Source organism: Carassius auratus, chromosome 20 (genome assembly GCF_003368295.1).
Source record: "Carassius auratus strain Wakin chromosome 20, ASM336829v1, whole genome shotgun sequence".
Taxonomy (NCBI): domain Eukaryota; kingdom Metazoa; phylum Chordata; class Actinopteri; order Cypriniformes; family Cyprinidae; genus Carassius; species Carassius auratus.
The window spans coordinates 15,632,537-15,651,026 of record NC_039262.1 but is presented as its reverse complement, the minus strand read 5'-3'; positions in this window follow the sequence as shown (position 1 = coordinate 15,651,026).

Here is an 18,490-nt window from a genome sequence, read left to right as displayed (position 1 = left end):
ATATTGTTGGGTATAAATAAAATGCTTGTGCTTCTAAACCAGACATCATGTTTTGTGCATCTGGCAGGCATTTTGCTATTAATTCGCAGATGTGGTTCTTTGATAATCAGGTGTATCAGAGGCACAGGCTGGCTCTTGTCATGGCCTGGTGGTAAATGAGAATATTAGAGAGAGGTCTTGCTGACTAAAACTTGGCACTGGCAACACTGGCTCTGCTGTAGCACCAGTAATCCCATCTGTGAATGTGTCCATCCCGTCTGCCTCTGATCCCCCTTCAACTAGCCTTCAGCTAGAATGGCCCACTCTGTAAAACAAAATCCTATTAAATGTACAGTAAAAAAAAAAAAAAAATATATATATATATAATGATAATGTTCATTTGGTCTTTCCTTGAAAAGTAAACATGTGGGCAGTGCACAACAGAAGTCACATGACACACATTGCTAATGTAACAACTTATAAATATTAAAGGTAAAGGTTGTAGGTCCTGCCACTAGAGGACGCACTATCAAAACAATAACAATCGCGTGGTTTGTCCTCGCGCTGGTCTAGAGATGCGATGCCCGCGTTTGGCGTGTTTGCCCCATAATACTAATCTTGTTGATCGTAATAATAGCATACGTTTTCTGTAAAGATACGAATCAAAACAACTCACCTGTCGAGTAAAACACAAGCAAGATGTGCATCTCTTTCTAGTTGAAGTTTGTCGCGAAGCTACTTCCGCATTTGTCCACGACACTGTTGTCACGTGATTTCTACGTCAGTAAATGCGGTAACAAAGGGTAACCAACGTCATTGACAGGTGCACTGCCCCATGTCACTGTTTAAAATGGGAATTTTCTCCTGATTTACAAGTAGTTGAAAACATTAGAGATATTGTTAGTAATCAGTTGGACAAAATATATAACACTAGCGTAGTGGTTTTTGGATATTTTACTGCAAATAGCTTACAAATTGTACCTTTGACAAAATCCTAAATGTTGAATATGACCGTTTGACAGTAAATTATGATCTTACATCTTTCTTGAAAAACCAACCTGAAAGCACATCATCCTATTAAATGTAAATTATCATTTCAGTGTTTTTACCTTCATAGTTTCATTTTGTGCAACTGCTGTTTCCTAAAGAAATCACATTTTGTTCTGCGAATAACAGTAAACCAGACTTTGACATAATGTGGTTTACAGAGTAAAATGTCTTGGTATTTTTGTTTTTCCTTAAATGTGTGGTGTGACATGCTAAAGGAAAATGTAATCATAGATGGTTGATAGCAAATTCAAATGATTCCTTATGAGATTTCGAGATGTCTCAGTGTGCCTCTGCTGTCTTTGTTCACTGTTGAGATACAGCTGTCTCGCTTTCCCCCTCGGGAGGAGGAGGGAGATCATTTTGCCGGGGTTTAGGAGGCTTATCCTGGCGGAGGTTTTGAATGAGCACAGATTTCTCTCGCAGGGACAAAAGAGCCACCAAAACACACACTGCCAGCTTCTGCTGTCATACTCAACTCATGACTCATGAGCAATAAACGATACATTAGATGTGCAATTAAACAGCACCCTTGTTATGGATGATATTAGCTGAATACGCCTTTCCAAATGGCTCTCATTAGGAGATAGAAACACAGTGGACACATTTAATGGTGATACTCAAGCACACTTGATACTTAATAGTGATACTCAAGCGCTTGCTCTTTTCATTGCCTGCAAAACAGGACGATTTCTAGGGTATTTTCTGGATTTCTTTGGACATTTAGATTTTTGTAGCTTTGTTGTTGTTGTTGTTGTTTTGTCAAGGGTTCAGGTTATGGGAATCTAAAATGGTTAATTTTGTCCAGCGTGTTCTCCCATGCATTGTCAATTTCATGGTTACTTTGATTAGAGGCTCATTAAGTTGTTGCTATTTGAATGCGTCTGCTTTAGGTATTAAGGGTTATGCTGTTTTCATTCGTTCATGAAGGAATCTTTAGTAGAAATGTGCATATTAAAGGGATAGTTCACCCCAAAATTCTGACATTTATTAATCACCCTCACGTTGTTCTGAAACTGTAAGACCTTTGTTCATTTTTGGAACATAAACTATGATATTTTTAATGAAATTTGAAAAAAGTAGTAAAGACATCGATAAAATAGCCCATGTGACATCAGTGGTTCAACTGTAATGTTATGAAGCTATGAGAATACTTTTTGTGTGAAAATAAAATAAAATATTTACTTCAATTTAATTCAACAATTTCTTATTCAACAATTTTCTTTGATGCATGTTGATGAGAGTATGTGATGCATGCGTCTAAACGAAAGAAAATACTAAACAAATAATCAAAAAGCTTTTTTTTGCTATAACAATTAAAACTCTTTATTAACACTTACAATAGTATAGTTTTGATTTTCATTTATTAATTTCTATTTATTTTTTTAATGGAACCCTAACTCTGTACATATTATTATATCATATAGTGAATTATGGTATAGTGCATATAATGAGTTGTCTGTTCATTTTTTTTATTTTTTATTATTAGTTTTAGAGCATTTCAATACATTGAGTTTGAGACTGAGATTTGTTAGTCTTTTTGACCATTTCAAAGAACCTTCTCCTTAGAATCATTCACATGCACAAGTTTTCTCTCTATATAGTGTTTCTCCATTATTTCATTCAATTCAAATTGCGCTCTAACTATTTAGTGAAAACATAATTTATTTTGCTGTGGGATTGTAGATTCAGTATAGCAGCACACAAAACCAGTGGTGGACGAAGTACACAAATCAAGTACTTGAGTAAAAGTACAGATACATATGGTAAAATATTACTCCAGTAAAAGTAAAAGTACTCCTTTTTCAATTTTACTCAAGTGAAAGTACAAAAGTACTCGAGTTTTTATGTACTTAAGTAAAAAAGTACTGCAAGATAGATGTTTGCAATTTTATATAGGCTACTTAATTTAATTTTATATTAGCACATATTCTTTTTATAATCCTACTGCTCAAAATACCTTGGATTTTTTCAAAATAACCACTATATGGAGTCAAGATATATTTTTGTTGTTGATATGGACTACGCTGATGAGAGTAATGCTCACTGTGAAGCTTACACTGTGATGTACCTGAGAGAAAAGAGATGACCATCTGATTTTCACCAGTAAGAACAAAGTATTTTAAAGTTTGTTGTTTTACAGAATATCAAAATTACAGTAAAGACCAAAAGTTTGGACACACCTTCTCATACAAAGAGTTTTCTTTATTTTCATGACTATGAAAATTGTAGAGTCTCACTCAAGGCATCAAGGGCTATTCGACCAAGAAGGAGAGTGATGACCTGGCCTCCACAGTCACCGGACCTGAACCCAATCGAGATGGTTAAGGGGTGAGTTGGACCGCAGACTGAAGACAAAAGAACCAACAAGTGCTAAGCATCTCTCGGGGAACTCCTTCAAGACTGTTGGAAGACCATTTCAGGTGACTATCTCTTGAAGCTCATCAAGAGAAGGCCAAGAGTGTGCAAAGCAGTAATCAAAGCAAAAGGTGGCTACTTTGAAGAACCTGCAATATGACATATTTTCAGTTGTTTCACACTTTTTTGAAATGTATATAATTCCATATATAATTCCACATGTGTTAATTCATAGTTTTGATGCCTTCAGCATGAATCTACTATTTTCATAGTCATGAAAATAAAGAAAACTCTTTAAATGAGAAGGTGTGTCCAAACTTTTGGTCTGTACTGTATATATGACATGATAATAAGGCCTGAAGTTAGGAAGAACATTTTACGAAAAAAAAAAAAAAATGTATAAAGATAATGATTTTTTCCTTCTCAAATCTTGTCTGTGGTTTAAAAACACCCCTGGCCAAACGGGGTGATCTCTTCCCACTGATAATTAGGGGTAGTTACCAGACTGAACACCACATGCTCATTCTAACCAGATGTAAACATTTATATATCTCTTAATATAAGAGAAGGCCAAGATGTAAAGCATAATAAAACAAAAGGTGGCTGAATAAAAATATAGGCCTGAAGTTAGGAAGAACATTTTACCGAAAAAAAAAAAAAAGTAAATAAAGATAATTATTTTTTCCTTCTCAATCTTGTCTGTGGGTTTAAAAACCACCCCTGGCCCCAAACGGGTGCATCTCCTTCCCACTGATAATTACCTGTAGTTACCATGTCTGAACATCCACATCCTTTCTTTTCTAACCAGATGTAAACTATATTATATATATATATATTATATATATATAATATATATATATATATAATATATATATATATAATATTATATATATAGGTGGCTGAATAAAAATATTGGACATTATTTATAAAAATTACATCAAACTTAGCACCAACAAGCTTGTTAGCTAGACAGTTAGCATCAGCTAACAATATTTACTTATTTTCAGTACGATGAACATTCATGTCTGTCTACTCGTCTAGTTAATCCAAACAATATACATATGTATAACGTTACTGTCGATAAACAATATAAAAACAGACGTAAGGACATTTTAATAAAACTGTTAACATTACGGCAGCGGTGAATTTGAACGTGCACGAGTTATTGTATTTAATCTGTGTTATTTTATGGGTTTTTTGTTGTTTGTTTTTAAGTTACCTAGAATTGATGTGTCTGCATCGTCTGCACTCGAGCATTTCAGTGGGCTTAAATAGATCACTCTTTACAACGGATTTAGTTTCCAAACAACTGACAGTTTTGACCTAAATATGATTTTCAGTTACAATAATTAATCCAAAATTTCGACATTAATAACTTACTTTTAGCAACGTCAGACGCACGCACGCTCACAAGATCTCCCGGTTCTTACTTCTGGTGACTCGCACTAAACGGTTCATTTGAATCAGTGAGTGGTCGACTCCAGAACAGCTGCAATCGAATCATTCTAATTCGTAAACGAATCGTTTGGTGTGATTCGCGATCCGATTTAAAAGTTTATTTTGAAAAGATTCAGTTCGTTCATGATGAGAGAGACACCGCTTCTGCGTGTCGGAGCACGTGATATATTTAATAGGGAGTAACGATATGTTTTATGAAATGTAGTGAAGTAAAAAGTACGATTTTATGCTTTGGAATGTAGTGAAGTAAAAGTAAAAGTTGCTCAAAATAAAACTACTCCAGTAAAGTACAGATACTTGAAAAATGTACTTAAGTACAGTAACGAAGTAAAGCTACTCCGTTACTGTCCACCACTGCACAAAACACTGTAAGAGTCACATCTGTGGAGGAGTGCAGATGTTCAAGAACCATTAAGTGAAATGTAATGTCATAAAAAAGTGATTTGAATATAACCTTCATTCTGCTCTTTTCTCTTTCTCCAGCATGTGCTGCTGTCACTCAGACTCTTCTGATGGGAAATGGTGTCTCTCCGGACATAAGCTGTGTGCATCTTTAATTAAATACTTCTGCTCACTTCCTCTAATCAGCTCTGAGTTTTCCTCACTTTTCCTCCAAACCTAAGCGATGGTTAGACGAGCAGAGATTCCCATAACGGTGCTAATATCCTCCCCCACCTCTCCTCTGAGGGCTTTAGGAACCAATCAAGCTGGTCGTGCATGCCACCTCAATTAGGGAGCTCGCTTTTAGGGAGCTGTGCAGTGTCAACGTGGTTCCCTTGAGAGCCATAAGGATTATGAATCAAAATTCATTTTCATCACTTTCTAAATCCTCTGCATGCAGGCCATTTGAATATCAGCTCTGTCAACTTGAAAAGCAATATGTGTGTTCTAATGTGCAAATCTGGATATTAAAGGGATAGTTTCCTAAATAATATGTCATTATTTACTCACACTCATGTCGTTCAAAACCTCTGTGACTTTCTTTCTTCTGTGGAATGCAGGAGACATTTGGACGACTGTGCTGTTGCTTTTTTCATGTATTTAAAATGAACAGGGACTGAATCCTTCAAAAAGAATGAAAAAGCACATTTTTCTTTTTATTAATCATTTGATTCTGTTCACAAAAAGAATTGGAACTTAAATTAACCTAAATTAACATCATTATTATATTTTCTCATTCCAGCAGTCAGAGTCAGTGAGTTGAAGTCAAATTTGGAAGACTTGGGACTTTGGACGATTTGACAGTCTTCACCTCTGAAAAACAACAACACTTACAGATTTGGAACAACATGAGGGTCAGTAAATGACAGAATATTAATATTTAAATACATTCTCTCAAAAAGAAGTACACTTTATCACATACAATATACAGAAAAAACTATTACAGAATTTCTATACTTTAAAAGAATATGCTCATGTTCATGTTAAAAGCAAATAAATTAAAAAATGTATTATTCTGTTAATGTACATTAAAAGCAATTAGCAGAATATTATTAGCAGTTATTGCAATTAGAACGTACGGTATTTATGTAATGTTATTACTACTGTCTTTAACATATGGTTGAAGTATACTGAATGGCAAGCATTTATGGTAAACTATAATGTAATTTCTTCTAAAATGTATATTTTTCATGAATAAGTTACAATTTAGTACATTTAAAAATATATGAACGTTTAATGTTATATTGAATAACACTCAGTTAAAATTATAATCACAGGTTCTTTAAATGTGATTTTGTATGTTTGTCAACACATCAAAGTATAGGTGTACTTCTTCACTGCCTGATAAATTATTATTAAATATTAAAACTTTACACATTATTATTATTATTATTATTATTACAAAGTGCCCTTTTAAAGGTGTACTTCAGTATATTTACACTATACTTGGACACATGTCCTTTCCTTTCCTTTCCTTTCCTTTCCTTTCCTTTCCTTTCCTTTCCTTTCCTTTCCTTTCCTTTCCTTTCCTTTCCTTTCCTCACCTCTCCTCACCTCACCTCTCCTGTCCTCTCCTCTCCTCTCCTCTCGTACCCTCCCCTCCCCTCCACTCCCCTCCCCTTCGTATAATAATAGCCAGAGCTCTCATAACACTTTCACATTCTGCAAATATGAGCATACAGAAACATATAACAATTCATACTTTCCCTTCTAATGGACACAGTTTGTCCTGCATCCCCCGCTGGAGTCTCACTGTGAGCCCTTTTGAGGTGGAGCAATGGAAAGCTTAATGACACTGTAAATTGAAGCTGAACAGTGGCCATAACTGAGATCAATGAGGGATGCATGCGAGCGGGCTTGGAGCTGTTATCCAGTAGTAATGGCTGATTGATTGAGGTCCAGCGTAAGCCCACGCGGTGCGTCATTAGTTTTGTCAGCGATGTTTGGCTCAATTCGTGTGAGATTAACAAAGCTGGTTCTCTGTCTTACAACACCGCCTAATCAATCAGTGCTGTTGACTCTGTATCAATGGTGTTCAGTGCAGCCCCTTCACCCTTGTCATCCACAATATCCAGCCATATCCATATTTCTCCCCTGCACAGCTCTGACATGGTTATCATTTTTATAGCAAACGTTTTTTTCTTGCTAAGATTAGAGGATAGAATGACTGGATTGGAGCTGTGACTTTAGTGCTCATGTGGAAAATTCAAGTTTGATTCTGGCCTTTGTTGTGCCCCCAATTGACCCTTTGCTGGGAGTTTGATTGACAGGTGATCTGATTAGTCATAATGCCACATCTGGCATTTTTTTTATGACAAACAAACCAGACAGGAGAGTAGATTTATGTCGGTGGACTTGAACTTGAAAACTGATGTGTATTGACGTCTTTCCACAGTTGAAAAAAGATACCTTCTGATGTTCATTCATGTTTATTATAATTTGTGTGATAGTAAAGACGAAGAGAGATCATGTGGCAATTGAACTGAGGAGCTACAGCGTTCTGTCATGCCTCATTAATGAGCCACAAAATGGTATTTATTGTTTGAATATCTAAAAAAAAATAACAACATTTAAAAGCTGAGACATTGTTTCATTGTAAAAGTAATCTGCTCTTTCTTGCTCAGTGTTGTCAGTGTCCTTTTTGCTCTCCAATGTATATTTCACTGTGTGAAAACATGATGTGCAGGGTCAGTGAAGGGTCAGTTATGCCCAGTTTCTCCTTCACTGTCAAAAAAGAAAACCCGATTTTGTAAATAAAAATGAAGTAAATAAAACAAAGATGAGTACATTTGGAGTACATTTACACAAAAGTACTATTACAGTCTTTCACATTTAATCCATTGTACTGCTGCTACTTTGTTACTGTTTGTGAAATTTACTTGCAGTTTCCATGCTCTTATTTCCAGTGTATACTGTTTTATTGTAAGCAACATTAATATCGGTTTCTGTATAAATAGCATTTCTGATAATAATTTAAAATGAAAAATATAAATAGTTTTAAAAAAATCACCTTACTATTACCAATTTCATTACTGGTTTCACAAATGTCTCTTGGGTTTCTTGGCCCTCTGACACACTTCAATCATGTTAAACCAAAAAACCCCATCAGTACTTCTAGCAAATTAGATGCAAAGTCAAAGGCAGGGAGGAGGGGTTCGTTCACTCACTGCATTGCAGATTTGTCATGTAATAGATGGAAAGGATGGATAAGACTATTTTGCTGAGAACAGCTTTTCCACATCCTCTCCGTGACCTCAGTGTGTGCGCTGTTTGATTCGACACGGTCACTGTCGTCCACAGATGTGCCCACATGCATAACCACAAAGTCACATTTGTGCAATGTCACATTTTCACACAGTGTATGCACACCTTTAGAAAGGTATATTAACTCCATAATGACATTTTTCCTAAATGCCATCTATCATTCAGAAAGAAAAGAAAGTAATTTTATCTGTAAATGAAGCCGTTGGGTTCTGGATGGTGTGACATATTATACAATATGATACAATTTAGAACCAGCCCTTGGAGGGCAGTATTTTCAATTTATGACACAGCAAATTGAGCCTGGAATTAAGATAAAACAGAAAGAAAATGGAAATGTCATTCTGACATGTTCAAAATTTAATTATTGTAGACAGGAGCCAACAGATGTAAATGTGCTTGTTAACTGTTTAAGTAAACGTAGATCTTCAGTGAAAAAGAGCCTCTTTCTGAATTAGCTATACTTGAATATATTTCCAAATTAATCAGCATCACATTACATCAATCTCAATTGTGAGCATGTTATCATTGTATCAGTGTTGATGAAAGGAGTCGGAGCATTTTCATGGAATGGGAACTTTTAACAGTGCTGTCCTTGAAATACAGTTTCATACCTTTGATGCTTGAATACATTAAAGCCAAATGACTACAATCTCATATTATCATATGATTAGTTTTGAAAATTCTAATTGTAAATGCATATGTGTGCCAAATGCCTGACATTTAGACATATCGCACATTAAATGTGCTATTATTCTATTATATGAGTATGATTATTAGGGGTGCATCATCATTCAGTATATTGATTATTCACTGAAAATAAAGTTAATTTTTTCAGTGTTATCTGCAAACTTTCGATATATAATGGTTTATGCTAATTTATTCTATTTTTGGCGACATTATATTACCTTTGCCGTCATCTAACACTTAGTAAATAATAATAAAAAAAAACTAATAATATAATAACATGATAAATGTTATCTTTAACAAATCTCAAAATGAATATATATATATATATATATATATATATATATATATATATATATATATATATATATATATATATATATATATATATATATATATATTATACTGGTCATGATAATGTTGTGATGCCTGAGTTGGCTTTTTTTTTTATTGAGATAATTCTATTTATTTTTGTAGTGTATGTATAATTGTGTAGTAAATATATTATCTTATGCATACATATGTTATTAAAATGTTAATTAAATAACAATAAGTAATGGATGTATGTTACCTTCATTTCTTTTCTTTTTTTTGTCTTCCTGGGAGTAAGTAGTGACCAGAATTTAAATGATATTTTTCCAGTAACTGGCTATTCATTTATCTTTCCTGAAACTCTGGGATTGGCGTCAGCCTCCCGTGACCCTGTAGAGGATAAAGCAGTATGGAAAATGGATGGAATTTTCCAGTATCTTGGATGTTTGGATTGAGTTTATGGATTCAGGATGTGGAGGGGTCACACTTCAGGTGTTTGACCAAGCCTAGTGATTCCTACAGCTCAAGCTGGTTTTCCCTCACTAGGGAATTTTCCGAATAAACGCTGAAATTGCAGGCTTATGTGGATACGCTTACCCCAGCGTGATGTGACGCATTCAAGCGCGGCTTAGCCTTTCTTCTCTTCTATCGACTGTGCTCTGGCTCGTCTGAATTTCAAATAGGTTTTGTGGGTGAAAAAAAACGTGTGCGTTCAGTCAGGCACTCCCAAATCTGTTTGGCTAAGGTTATGTAACAACAGAGTTGAGACATGCCCGGAGGAGAGGTAAATCACGCACGATGCGTCCACACACGCATTGCCTCTCACTGCAAATGCTTAGAAGAGAGGCACATCAGTGATACACATGACTGCTTTGACAGCAGAATGCTGGAGCTGCTTTGTGTGTGTGTGTGCCGGGGTGTCTTTGCATATTTCAGACGTGTGCTGCTTGTGTCAGGTTTTTTAGGCTTTAGAGGTGTTTATGGTGAGGTCTGTATAAGAGATCTGAAATGGAAATGCCCTATACAGAAACACAGAATCTCTATTTTTACAATAATGAGTACAGTTTCAGTAAATACAATGAGTTGTGTACACATTACATGAATATGATTGCTTTGCAATTGAAAAATACATATCTCTTACGCATTTTTATATGTAGACCAATTTATACTGTGTGAATAAAGTAAAATGAATTAACTGTGTTCAGACAACATGTTATCTGTAATATCAAAAACAGTTGATTGTCTTTTAATTTGTCTTCGCACAAAGATCCAAAGTTTAACTAACTGGAAGTTTAATTAACTGAAAAATATTTCTAATATATTTTTTATATATATTTACAACAATGTTGTATAAATGTTCAATTTGATTAGATTTTTATTTATAAACTGTATACAGATTGTACTTTTTTTACTTTGTCCCTGGACCTCACTTTTAAAATATATCATTTAAATGCGTATTAAAAGTGTACCCTGATGTTTAAAGTGCATGGGATGTATGAATGTCTGAATTTAAGTCAGTTTAAATGTGCAACAAGCTTAAAAGTGTATGGATTGTGCATATTATAGTGTGAATTAAGTCTTTTTTATATTATATACTGTAGTGCTCTACATTGTTCAGACACTTAAATGCAATAAAATGAATAATTCAAGTAATTTCAATAGCTAATTAAAGTTGTAATGTGAGCTATGGTTCAACATAGCTTAAAACATCACACGTGAAGGTCATTTATGTGGCAACTATGTTGGAAATGAGCCATCATGCATTTCTGCCTCGGAGAAAAGCTTTGTTGACTTCATAAGCCATTGGTTTTGAAGGAAAGAATTGACTGCTGGGATTTTTCAGAGCTGCCAAGCAACTGTTACCTAATTACAGTGCTTGTCTTGGGCAAATACTCCTGTATGGCTCTTTGAATGTCAGGCTGCTTGTGACATTCTGTCACGAGGGTTTGTCCACCAGTGTCTGTCCACCAAGGTTAAGCCAATGGAAAGCTTGGCAGAGTGGATCAGTCATATCCAGACAAACATCCTGGTTTGACACAATGCAGACATTTTTGTGCCATAGGTTGTGTATATCACAAAGTACAAGGTACTGATAAATAGCTGCAACACGACAGTGATGTATGCATTTAATATATCATTCTTGTTGTGGTGTTTTTTTCAGTCCAGATTATTTACGAGAGCGAGAGAAGAATGCTTACCCAGAAGACTGACTGTGCCCATGTTGGAATTTTTGTGTGTGTGTGTGTGTGCTTTGCGTTTGTGTGGGTGTCTCATCTCTGTTTTGCCCACACATCATTGCAGACAGACAGACAGCCCAGTGCAGCGCAGCCGTCTTTGACAGACTCATAAATACGGGCTCAGAGAGACGGCAGCAAACTCAATTTGTTTTCCAAGCAGAAACCTTCAAACCACCTTTCGCTGTCACCACACTGAGAGGGATTATGAGTTTCCTCCAGCATTCCCTCCCTCACCACGGCTCCATCTTCCTGCCACCTGCATCCACTGATATGTTTGCAGACATTTACACCAAAATTTCTGTTTCCCTGAGTCAGTTTGCATGATTTGTGAAAATCTAAAGGTGGATACTGTTTTAATGTGTTACTGTATAGAGTAAACCGTAGGAATTTAATGATAAAAACATTACAGTAATCCATAAGTAATCCACATGACCATCAATTAATATCTTGATGAGTGATGAAACAAATCCATGATTAAGAAGTTTTATCTGTAAACCGTTGCTTCAGGCCAAAATACAAGTCTGTAATCTATAATAACAATTCCTCCTGTGAAAAATTCCATCACCTGTTGTCCCTTGACATCAAAATCCACCACATATTTGGCTAGAACTATTTTGGACTGTCTTTACTTAGAAACTGTGACATATTTCTCTCCTGATTAAACAATGTTCTCATTGGATAGAGGAGTTGTATTTTGGTCAGAAGCAAGTTTAAAGTTAAAATGCCTTAATAATAAATTTGACTCTTAAAAGCTTTTCACATCACAAGACATTAATTTATCTGGAGTCATGTGGATTACTTGTGGACAGGGCCGTGCACAGACCTTTTGAGGGGCATGTGCTGAAACTGAAAAAGGGCACCCCCCCCCCCTTTTTTTATATTAAGATTATTTAGTAAGCCTGCATAAAAGGAAGAAATGGTCACATCTTCATGACAAATTCAGTAACACAAAATAATAGTCTCAAAAGCTTTAGATTTATTCACGATTAATAACATCCATAATAATAATATTAGATAATATAGATAAACAGGGTTTTAAGGGCTTCTTTAAACCTAATACAACAGCAACCTTCTGTGAGCCATGTATCTGGCAAAAATCTTATACTGTGGTGGACCAGGGATGTTGGTCTCTTGAAGGTCTCTTATTCACTAAACTTTCCCTAAAATAAGCCAGCAATGAAAAAATAAATAAAAATAGTGTGAAATGTACAGTTGCAGTGAAAAGCATTTCTGAAGGATCATGTGACACTGAACAGTACTGAACTGGAGTAAAGATGCTGAAAATTCAGCTTTGATCACAAAAATAAATTACATTTTAAAATATTCAAATAGAAAACAGTTATTTAAAATTGTAAAACTATTACACAATATTACTGATTTTGCTGTATTTTGGATCAAATAAATTAAGCCTTGGCATGAATCATGAATTACATTCTGCATGATAAACTATAAAGATTTAAGTGATCTTCTGAAATTTTTTTTTTAGTTACTACTACATTACTGTAGTAAAACCATGTTTTATAACATTTTATACAGAGAGTATACAGAGAGTATACCATAACATGATTAGGCTAAATGTTAATAAATTAAGTGTATCAGCAATCATAAATCAAAGAAGAAATTTCTTAGAAATATGTTATCTAGGTGACGAGGATCACTCGTCGCTGTGTAAGTTCCAGTACGAAACAGCGTGGGGGCGCACCTGTTATGATTTCCCGATGGTAAAAACAAATTATATGTTGTTGTATTACTTATCAATATATCGTTTTTGACCAGCGAATGTGTGCAAATGTGATTTTTTTTTCTGTCCGTCATTAAAACGGCGACGGCGCCTGCCGCTGCCGGGATCACATTACATTTTCATCTAGTTTACAAACTAGTTTTTTTAGCTATATAGACGGAGCGCTCAGTTTTTCCTGTGGTAAAATGCATTTGGCCAAATTAGCATTTTGTAAAAGATGAAATGCTACTGTATGCACAGGCTATTTAAGTGTTGGCTATATATTGGCTATGACTAGATGGCAAATGCTAGCCCTCTCTCTCAGGCGACGTCCCACATTTCTCAGTCAGTCAGTCAGACATCAAATAAATAAAATATGAGCCTTTATAGACAGTGTTTAGTAGTACTTATTCAAACAACAAGATATTTATTTACCCTTCGCAAAACGTTGTTCAGCTCAGTTGTTGTCTACTGTGCGGCTGCTGTGGAACTTCAGTCAATTCAATGAATATAGGAGGGGGCGGAGTTATCAGCTTACTGACAGCTTGAGGATCGAATAAGATTTACACAAGCTTGTTTCAAGAACTTTAATTTGGTAAAACATACAGACAGGCGTAAAGGGTGACCAATAGCATTGATTAAAAAAAAAAAAAACACCACCAAAAAAAGGGCACTTCAGAGTGTAAGGGCAAAAAGGGCATGTGCTCTGCACAGGTTGAGCCCTACCTGTGCACGTGCCTGCTTGTGGATTATTGTGATTTTTTTATCAGCTCTTTGGACTCATTCTGAAGGCACCCATTCACTGCACAGCATCCATTGTTGAGAAAGTGATGTAATGATACATTTCTCCAAATATTGTTCTGATAAAAAAAAAAAAAAAAAAAAAAAAAAAAAATCATCTACATCTTGGATTGGCTGAGGGTGAGTACAGCTGTTGGTGAAAAGAACTCACTCATAAAACTGTGTAAACTACTGTACACCGGTTTGTGCTGTGCATTTTTGATTCCTTAAGAAGAACAGACTCATATGAATTTGTTCATGAATCAGAAAACACAAGTTGCGCTGTACAGGATTGACTGTTTTTCCTGAAGCCCACGAGGACAGCTAGAAATATGTTTCTTGTTGTTGTTTTTCAGTACACGCTTTCATGCAGCCACTGAAAATCAGTCTTGCTATTATAACTAGATTGGATAGTTTCCAAAAGTAAAGCCATTTGCTTTATATTTATGGTAGATTTTAACAATCACTGAAGCTCAGTAAGTGAAAGGCTGTCATTCATAGAAAGATTCATGTCAACACCCCAACCAGAGATCCATCCATCATAATCAAACAATGCCATATGAAGAGTTTGTGATGGCATCAGGTGTCTGGATCCATAGTCTTTGTCAGTGACAATTTCAATCGGTCTTCAGAATTGAGAAGCTTGACAGAGATCTGAAGCCAGGAGTAACTATTGTAGATCATATAACAAAGGGTAAATGAGATCACAGGACTTATCTACAAAGTCATCTGGGTTCTCCAAGAAATATCCCCAGCCTTTTCATGCTACACTTACGTAATCTTCTCAGGGTACTTGTGAGGAAACAAAAAATTGAGTTTTCCCAGAAAGTAAAGTTAATGTACTATGAAGTAAAAGGCCTGGTTGATCCAGCAGGACAAGAACAGAGTGTACTGTATTCAGAAAATAGCACATACTGTACATCCATGTTCTTTTCCAACACTGCTTTATAAGAAAACCTGTTCTTAACCTTTTATCTTGGTATTGTCAAGGTGAGAGACATTTTGATAATAACTTGTTTTAATTTTTACAAATAAATAAATACTGGATTTACTGAAATACCAGCTCAGTATTGGATTATAACATACTGTACTGTATATCATTCCGAACAGAGGGTCTGTCAGAGGAAGGTAATTCTGTGCCCGAATAGATGCTTCAGGCTATTCACCTGTACCGTGATATCCAGAGAGAATCCATAACGTCACGCTCTCATTATCAAATCGCTCTCCGTCCGCAGCTATCACCTGGAGTCACACTGGGCTTTTAGAAGAAATCAAAGACAAAAAGATGAAGAGAATGAAAAGGAGGTAACAGGTACTGTCATCAAAGAGTACCCCCCAGGGCTCCTCTGGAGAAATCAGAGTCCAGATCCCACTGTGGAAGATGGTACAGTGTGTCTTGACTGGGTTTGTCTCTAATGAGGTGCCAGAGGCCTGAGTCCACCTGTGCCTACAGTAAGGAGGGGGCTTCATTACTGGGGTTAAGCGCTAGCTAGTAAGAAGTCTGTTTCTTAGTTAACCTACTATTACGGACACCTCTTTGATATGCCACCCAGAGGCAAAGAATTCAGCAAGCGGAGCAGAGCTCTTTGGTTTCTGGCATCGCAATGCGGGCACACTCAGATCCCAGGGAATATTACGTTTGCTTGCAGAGGTGCCATCTCAAAAGGATGCTAATATAGATGCTAATGTAGGAGAGATTGTCCTTAAGGGCTTTGAGATGAACCTTTTTTGTGTCTGAAACCAAATGATGAATTATGCAGTGGCTAATAGGGAGACATTTTAATGAAGCCCCGTCAGTGCAGCGATGTGGTATGTGAAGTTTTACAACTCATTCGAGTTTTTGACATTTGATTACAAATGTTCTTGAATATAGGGATTGTCTCGGATCTCTCAATCCCACTTAGTACTGTAGTACATTCTCACACTCTTGTAAAATGGGTGGGAGTGCAAGCGGCCAAGGCTTGCTTTGAACCAGCTGATCAAACATGGCTTATAAGAGTAGGTCTGTAATTTAGGAGGGACATTTGTTGAATGGCCTGAAGCGCAGCCGCTTGAGAACCTCTACAGCCCGTCTGATAGTCCCTCTAAACCAACACGGGCTGTCGGAGAAGTCTTAATCTTTGATCTAGTCTTTCTCATGGATATTATTCAGGGTTTCTGAGGGTCTTAAAATGTCTTAATCCATCTTTCCACAAATTAAGGCCTTAAAGGGACAGTTCACCCAAAAATGAAAATTCTGTCATTAATTATTCACCCTCATGTCGTTCCAAACCCGCAAGGCCTTCATTCATCTTTGGAAGACAAATTAAGATATATTTTATTAAATCTGAGAGCTTTCTGACACTGCATTAACAACAACACAACTAGCACATTCAAGGCTTAGAAACGTAGTAAGGAGATTGTTAAAAGAGTCCATGTGACATCAGTGGTTCAGATGTAATTTTATTGAGCTACGAGAATACTGTTTGTACACAAAGAAAACAAAATTAACTACTATATTAAACGATTTCTTCTTTTCCATGTCAGTCCTTTGCCATTCACAAGAGTACCACGACACATACTGTACACGTGGTACTGTTGACGCAGGAGCTAGCTTTCTTACCTGAAACATGTATCCACTGCAACTGGGAGGAATGCATACGCATGCATTGTGGTACTCTCATGAATAAAGTCTTTTATTTGTTTCAAAAAATATTCTCGTAGCTTCATAACATCACAGTTGAATCATATGCACTATTTAAACAATGTTCTTACTACCTTTTTGGGCCTTGAATGTGGTCAGAAAACTCTCGGATTCCATCAGAAATATTCAAATTTGTTTTCTTAAGATGAATAAAAGTCTTACGGGTTTAAGAGAGTGAGTAATTAATGACAGAATTTTCATTTCTGAGTATATTAAAATCATTTATTGTTATTGTATTTACTGAATTTCTTTCAAATTTACAGAGAAAATGTATATTACTGTACATATCAAGGTTTGAAGTTTCTTCATTTGTTGCATACATATCACATACATATGTGATGTAATACAGTGAAATATTTTTCCTTTGTTCCTCGTCTAACAGTGCAACAACACACAAAAACTGTAGACTTTTATGGTAAAACAGTGTGACTAACTTTAATATATGACACCGGTATTCCTTGTATAAGACAGTTATATCTGTTTAGATTTTATTTAAAAAAAAAACTGTTTAGTTTATTGGATTGTTTTATATTGCAAGTTATGGTATCTGATGTTTGTTTACTGGTGTTTTAAGCAGGTTATTGAATCAAAGCGTGTTCATGGCATGCATATAAAAAAAATATGGCAGGAATTACTTTTATTTACTTTTCCAATCTCCGATGTTTTTTTATAGCATCTCCACGCACCATAATTTTGTTTGTCTCATCTCCCACTGATTCGTGGCTGTTTTATCTTCCCTCTTTCCCCCTCCTGTTTGTTTTCCCTCTCCTGCTCTCTTTGTTTTGCCTGAGCTTCCGTGTGTTAAATATCCCCCATGAATTAAACCTCCCAATATGTGTGTGTGTGAGTGTGTGTGTGTGTGTCTGCCTGGATAACTGGATGTGCATGTGGGTGTGTGCTGTAGGCCTTTATAGATGGCTCTCCTGGGAGTCTTTATACCCTACCATTGTGGTTTAGTGGGAGGTGTGTAGCCCGTTGCAGCGCTATAGTGGAATAGAGGTTTCGGGAACGGGTGAGTCACTAGCACAGCATTACTCCAGTGTCTATACAATCCATCACAAGACACTGCCGCCCCCCTGGAGCACCAGCCACAGTCACGATACCTGAGTCACTGAGACGGAGATGGAGATGACAGGACTGGGAATGAGAAACTGTGTTGCTGTTCGTCTTCATGAGACGTGCGTAATCTGACTGGCTTGAAGAATTCAACTGTCCTTCTGTGTATGCGTTTGATTTGATGCAGAGAGGCTAGTAAACAAGAGAGACACTAAGACAAGATCGCAGTTGATGTGGATGTGTGTGATGTGCATTGAACTGGTGCATTGATCTTCTGTGTGATGTCTCAGAAGATTGAAGGCCTTGTATCTCTACTCAGTTACATTCACAGCCTCAGTCCTCTTTGTTGTGTGCAGCCACATCTGCAAGACAGTGTATGTGTGGAGTGCTGTTACCGAGGTCTGGGCTTCTTGAGCTGCTGCAGGGGGTCACAGAAGCCCACTCTAGTGCTGGACCCCATCTGCAGCAGAT